Here is a 7159-nt window from a genome sequence, read left to right on the forward strand (position 1 = left end):
AAAAATTAAACCCTATTTGGTGATTTTGATAAGATATGGAAACATAATTTTGGTGTTTTATTGGTGATCTTATTTTTTTATTGATTTCAATTATTGTTTAGGTAAATATCTCAGTAAACTTTTTGAGCTTTTATTTCAATTTGCTTTCTATTCGTTGATCGAATGAATCATTCCTTTAATATAATTTTATGGATCCAAATGAAATGATTTTATTATACCTTTGAATGGAATAAACATTTACATTGTATCTTATTATCTGAACCTAATTGATCCTTTGGTATACAAGGTTCATTGAAATTAACCTGGTCACAAGCATGTTTGCTTGGTAAACAACGCCCGACGTTCGATGCAATGATTCCGCTCTAATTAGTGCAGGTACCTTATCTATTTCGATGACTGAAACAACCATTGAATCTTGGTTTATTAAGATAAACAAAAACTCAATCCATTATGTGTCCTCAATTTATTTTGTTGTTTAAGAACAAAAAAAAAAATATGGATTGCATTACTATTGTAATATGAAACTTATTGCAATGTTTTTTTTTGGCTAAATTTGTTGCATGTAGGAATTGTTTTAGTAACATAAACATCATGGTAAAGTTCATAGTTTATGATAATAAGTTTTCCTATTTATATTATATGAGTTTGGAGGATAAAAACAAATTAGTTTTGAAAAAAAAAATGAAAACAACGCATATATTTGAATTGACAGTTTCACTATTGTTAAGATATGGAAAGTATTGTGGGATATTATAAAGTGGATGCCCAATAGAGAAGCCTTGTGATGAACTTGATGCAAGTTGTATGAAGCATGATGCCTTGCATTTCAGCAAACAATAGTGAGTATCATCACTCTTTTTATGGTTTTATATAATGATTTTAAATAACCATTACCGAATTTAAGATGAAATTGGCCATTTGAAAGAAAAAAAGTATCCGCTAAGTGCTGGTTAAATTGTAAATATCCTTAGAACTTTATGCAAAAGTTCTCATTATTATTGGTAGAATCAGTGTCTTAAAAAATTCTAACATTTTGATTTTTTTAGTAGACTTAAAACTAATTTATATGTAATTATTGGGATGATGGCTATTAAACTAGCAAAAATAATGACATTAAGGCTTTTGTTATGGTCCCTTGAAAGACAACGATGTTAAAGGTTTGTTTCTCCTAGATGTGGTCAAATGGGCGAATTGTATACTTGGTCTGAGCTGTTCTGCCCGTTGACCCATTTTGATATAGTTTTTTTTACAAATATATCATTTGGTTTGACTCACTAGAGATTAAACATAAACTTTGTCAACCCATTCATAATTATATAGGTTGAAAATGTCACTTTTTAACTTTAACTTTTGTTTCAGAAATTAAGGTTCCAACTACCATATTAGAAGGCAAGCTTGACCAGTTACACTCACAAGAAGAAGTCAAACATGGAACCTTAATTAGAAAATCAAGAAGTAAGTCCCATGATTTATGGTAAAAGATAGGAAGGGTTATATTTTTCTCTGTTTAGGGTTAGGGTTTTAAAGTTCAGTGAATAAAATAGTTTTTGACAAAAGCTAGATTGAGAGCTTTGTGAAGATATTCAAAGGTGTTGGTCATGGATGGGCTTCAAGATATAGCGAGGATAATGAATCTGTTGAGAGGAGTGCTGAGGTGGCCAAGCATGTGATTTTTTAAGCGGGTCGAGTGGTTATTTTTCTTATCTCACTTATGAAGGTGTAACATGATATACTTGAAGCCAAGAACCTTACACTCTCATTCATCATTTTAAAGCATTGTGCTTTGGAGTAGAATAACGAGTTAGCTTCTGAAGTTGGAGACTTTACTTGATGATAGCGTGGGGCAAAATGTCGAGTTGGAATTTGAAAGGAGTGGCACGTCTTTGACCGTTCAGTTGGTGGTGAGTGGCCGACCTTTACATCCAGGTTATATGCTTTACATTTATCATGTGTTCTTTGTTTCAGGCTGAAGACTTACACTCAATAACTCTTTCGGAGTTAGGAGTGGCACGTCTTTGTGATGTACATTTTAGATGTGAGATTTTTAACCTGTTTACCTACAAAAGTGTTGACTTAAGTTACGTTGTATGTCTAATTAGTTTAACGGTTTCAGGTAAAACCTTTAACCGAATAGGAAACCATTTGAAAGTCTCTATAAGAGTACACCTAGCTGAGTAGCCGTAGAATAATTATTTTTGTTACTTGAACGATTTGATAAACTTATCTCTATTTTTTTATTGCCAGCAAACTTGATCAGATATTAATGGTACGTTGTTAATTCATAGGCAAGTGCTAAGTGATATGGTGGAATTTATATTTTTCAATTTGTTGTTATGATCCTTGTGTTGGGCGTTTTTTTGGCAGCGGAGCCGCCAATGAAGGCGGATGACCATACATGACAGAACTATACCAGGTTTGGTCCGACTCTCTAGCCGCGTTTATTTGATTATACGTCAAGCCGATCTCTTTGAAGAGCGGTGGTTAATCAATGGCATTGACAAATTATATTTTTGGTCGCATTAAAACAGTAATAGTATAGTTTCGAATCAGTTTTTTTAATCTTCCTTTTGATCTTTTCCTTATTTAGCCTTAGGAGGACATGCTAAAGAATGCAAATAATCAAGGAACAACCATCCTCCATAATCTGAAGGTAGATTATACTTTGGGAGATTTCGAGGTAAATCAAAATATTCATTTTGTAGAATATTTCCAAGTTTTGTATTTAGTTATAACAAAGTTATGCCATAATGCAATACAATACTAACAAAAAAATGAAAGATATCCTCTAAGGTGGATCTTTTTTCCAGTGGTTATTTGCTATGTTTTAATTTTCTTGCTTTTGGTCAATTAAAGATGCTAACATTAGTTAGCATGAATTCTCGGACCCTTTGTGATCTTTTACAGTGATTATTTGCTATAATTTAATTTTCTTGCTTTTTGTCAATTAAAGATGCTAACATCAGTTAGCATTACACGTTTTGTAGGTAATTTTATGGAGCTACACATATTGGTGGTTGTTTAGGGGAGTTAACGGGCTCTCATATTCATCGCTTTTCATGGAGGTAAGTTGATTTCTTATATCATTTCATATCATTTTTGTTGAGCTAGGTAAAAGGTCAAGATGGGCTGAGCCAGGTTGGTGACCTGTTCAGTACAGTTGACCTGTTATAATATATATTTGCATTAAAGGCATCATGCAAGCTGGTTGGATGATCGTCTTTTTTTAAATAATTTGACCCGTTATAATTAGTTTTCCAGTTGAGGATAACCATAATGTAGTGAATGTAGAAAGCATATTGTTATCATTCTAAAGTTTGTATTGGTGCTTTAATATTTGGTGCAGAAGGTATATATCCGGCAACCCTTAGACGTGAAGCCCAACTTTGGAAAGGTCTAGGACAAAAATGATGATTTACATGGGCTTCAATGCCGGTAGATATTATATGTTTATGCATTTTCGATTTTCCTATAGCTTTCTACTTTGATTCATGATTTATTTTGTAAATGAAATCACTTAAAGTTTCAACCAGTTTTTTAGTTTTTGGCATGAAATTTGTGGACTTGGGATTAAACTCACATTGAATGTTTATTGAATGTTTATTTGCTGATAGGTATTGCTGGGTTTGGTGGTAAATGCAGGTTATTGGACTTAGGTTTGACTTGAATGATGGCTAGAAGCTTGAAGTTTGTTGCTGATGCGTATGAAAGCCGATAGAGTTTTGAAGATTGATGTTTTTTGTTTGAACTGTATTTAGTCTTGATTTTGGTTGTTTTCGTTTATTTTTTGTTTGGATTTTGAATAGGTTTTATGTTTGTAATACTTGGGTTGTGTGTGGTCGCGAGTAGAATTAGAAGTAGTAATTGTTATTTGTTAGAGTGGTTGGGGTAGGGTTTGTTAAAACCCGTTCTGTAAGGCCTTAGGCGTTTTTGAGGTTGGTGTTCTTGGGGTATGTCTCGGAAGACCCAATGCTCTTTAGGTGTAACTATTATTTTTTAGTTTTATTAATAAAGTTTTGACGGGGTGTGTTCCCCTTTAGAAAAACAAAAGATTGAATTAATTACTTTAGTTACATGCCTAATTTGAGGTTTTCTTTGTAAATAGGCTTCCTTGATTTTTTTTATGGTATGGGATGAGTCGGGTTGGGTTGACACGCAAACACAACTCCGATCATCGGATATTTCAACTAGATACAATGTTAGGGCCTTTTTGTTTCTACTCTTAGGGGAATCATTGCTTATGTAATGTGGAAGGCCTTCAACACTAATTCGAGGTTGGATCATTATTTATTTTATATCTATGGAAAAATTATGTTTACGATCAATATACATAACTTTAGGATGTCAAAGAGAAGCACTCGGTTACTCTCTTATAGCTCAATATCATCATGATGTAATAAAGTATTTACGTACTAAAGTATATTTTTTTTTGTTATTTAGCCACCCGTGTATTACACGGGAACTTAGACTAGTAATTTGTATAAATTAACACAACTTTTTTTCTTGTTTGTTTACTAAAAGCCATTGTATTATATATTTCTGTTGTTAAAATTACTTCAAAAGTCTTTAAAAAATTTACATAATTTTTCAGATTTTTGAATCAACTTAATTTGCCATAAAATCCTGTGTTCGCAACTACTTAAATAATTTGAAAAGACAACTGAATATTATTTGTTTTTAACTCTGAAAGTTTATATAGAAACACACCAAGACGAATTCCCATAAAATTGACGTTATCTAATATATCTTGCTACTATTTCAAAACATGTGATCAACATACTAAAAGATAAATTAACATAATAAAACTAAAAAATAAATAAAATAATAAACACTTAGAAAAAATTAAAAAAAAAATCTTGATAAATTATTAAAAAAATAGATCTTTTTCAAGTTTCACTCATATCCATATGTTTTGGCTTAGCTCATGTTCTCCTGGCCCCCTACCCAGTACCCGTAGTTCTTTCGTATATAAACCCCAATTCTCTTGCAAACAATACACCATAACTTAACCCTGTATCTCCCTCACAAACCAGAAACGATTCATCGTGATCACACGATTCATAATCGAGCTTGTTAGCGCTTTCAAGGCATTGTTACATCATGGCATTGATGATGGACAACAATTATAGGTTCATGAAAGTAAAGTCTAGTTTGATAACGGGAAGAAAAGGAAGAAGATCAAGAAGAACAAACACGATGGTGCTTCGGAAGGTGAAGAATTTGCAAAATCTTATACCGGGAGGAAAAGGGTTGAATGTAGATCAACTTTTTGTTCATACGGCGAATTACATTATGCATCTCAAGTTACAGGTGGATATGCTTCAAGCCCTATCTGATGTTTATCTATCATAAAACTCCCTAGCACATGATTCCATATCGTGTTACAACCTTTTATATATATATATTTTTAAAGCCATATATATAGTTACTTATGGCAGGATTATAATGTGTTGGATAAGTATTTATATTATATGATTGATACGATTTAAAATTCCCATGCTATTTATATATACTACATTCGTGTTTGTATCCATTCGAGTTTGGAGCTACTAAGCTAACCTGAGTTTGGAGCGATTATAGTGGTATGACTATACGAGATACTAAGACGACGACATAATTAATACATTAATATAGGTTTTTAACAACTAACTAGAATCAAACTTATTTGTATACGTCTTAAATGTTTGAAAGATATTGTGCCATTCTTAACATAAATAAATGATAGTATCACATCAAGTTATTCATGCATGTGAATGTCATTATTGCCCTTATTGGTGATTCATGGAGTTTTTGCACATGGCTAGAGTGGCAACCCTTTCTTGTATATTGTACTTAGTTTCCCTATTTTGAAAATTATTTTTTCATGCATAAGAAAAATTACTAGTTCTTTTTTCTGGTAAATAAATTAACTCGACGAGATGATATGATACGTGTGATTGTGTATAAATAATATTCTTTTAATAACATAGTGAACTGGTGTCGGTAGAATATCGCTTAACAACAAATGGTTAAAATTCTTTTCTATGCAAGTACGAGTCATTAAAATTCCTTTTTTTATGATGAAGATGTTAATATTTTAACGATATGTCTATACAAAATGATATCTTGGATAGTCTTTATTTCAAAGTATTAAGTATAGGATATGATGTACCGACACTCGATATAGCCGATAATACAAAAAAATACTCAAATTCAAACACAACTTCGTTTTCAAAAATGTATTACTGAAATCTCGAAAAAAAATTTAAACACAACTCCGTGTTCAGTCTTCTAAAAAAACACGCAGGTTATTGGAGAAAAATCAAATAAATATGTTAAAGACGTTTATAATTCTTAAATCGACATTAGTAACTACTTAGTATTTCATTAATATATCAAGAAATAAATTTAGATAAAATTTAATATGGTATGACATAAATTAAAATAAAAATTACTAAACTAGATACAATTAATTTATATCACACCTTATATAACTTTAACATTAAGTTTATACATTACAACCTTTTCCAACCATTTCTACAAGAATTCATTTTTTGTCTTATAAAATATAGAATTAATTGCCAAAATCACCCCTGAGGTTTGGGACATTTGCCATTTTCGTCCAAAATAACACTTTTGTACCATTTTGCCCCCCACGTTTTTAACTTTTTGCCATTTTCATCCAAACCACTAACTTAGTTTATTTTTTTTGTTAAGTTAAAGGATATTTGGATGAAAATGGCAAATATAAACCACAGGGATGAAAATGGCAAATATGCTCAAACTCTTTTTAATTTCTTTTATTTAGTTAATTTTGTCACATATATAATAAAAAAGAATATACATGCAACTTTTATACGAAAAAAATAATAGTTTTGTCACATATTTTTTTTATAAATTTTCATCCATCCACTAAGTTAATTTTTTTCTATTAAGGCGAAAGATGTTTTAAATTTTATAAATTAATTTTTTGTATCAAGGTTATTATATGTTGTCTTTTGTTCAATAGAACTTTGTTTTCTTTCTCTAAGTAACATGAATATTTCGATTCTGTTTTTGAGAGTTTAACAAGAAAATAGCTCGTCGTGAAAAGTGTTTATCACAAAATATTAGATGGCATTATACTTACTATTTGGTGGGTAATTTTAAGGTTTGGTAACGGTACGTTGTTTGATGGGGGCAC

The 7159-nt window shown here is 31.1% G+C and overlaps 2 long non-coding RNA genes across 2 annotated transcripts; both read left to right on the forward strand.

The window, feature by feature from the left end:
- Nucleotides 1–288: 288 nt before the first annotated feature.
- On the forward strand, nucleotides 289–1745 carry LOC118489156. The gene is made up of 3 exons (XR_004886532.1): nucleotides 289–375; nucleotides 1360–1455; nucleotides 1562–1745. It is a non-coding gene; the product is annotated as an uncharacterized LOC118489156 (long non-coding RNA).
- A 60-nt stretch (nucleotides 1746–1805) lies between these two features.
- On the forward strand, nucleotides 1806–2409 carry LOC110895029. Its single transcript, XR_002566855.2, has 4 exons — nucleotides 1806–1901; nucleotides 1966–2035; nucleotides 2245–2266; nucleotides 2365–2409. It is a non-coding gene; the product is annotated as an uncharacterized LOC110895029 (long non-coding RNA).
- The last annotated feature ends 4750 nt before the right edge of the window (nucleotides 2410–7159 follow it).

This window comes from Helianthus annuus, chromosome 17 (genome assembly GCF_002127325.2).
Source record: "Helianthus annuus cultivar XRQ/B chromosome 17, HanXRQr2.0-SUNRISE, whole genome shotgun sequence".
Lineage (NCBI taxonomy): Eukaryota > Viridiplantae > Streptophyta > Magnoliopsida > Asterales > Asteraceae > Helianthus > Helianthus annuus.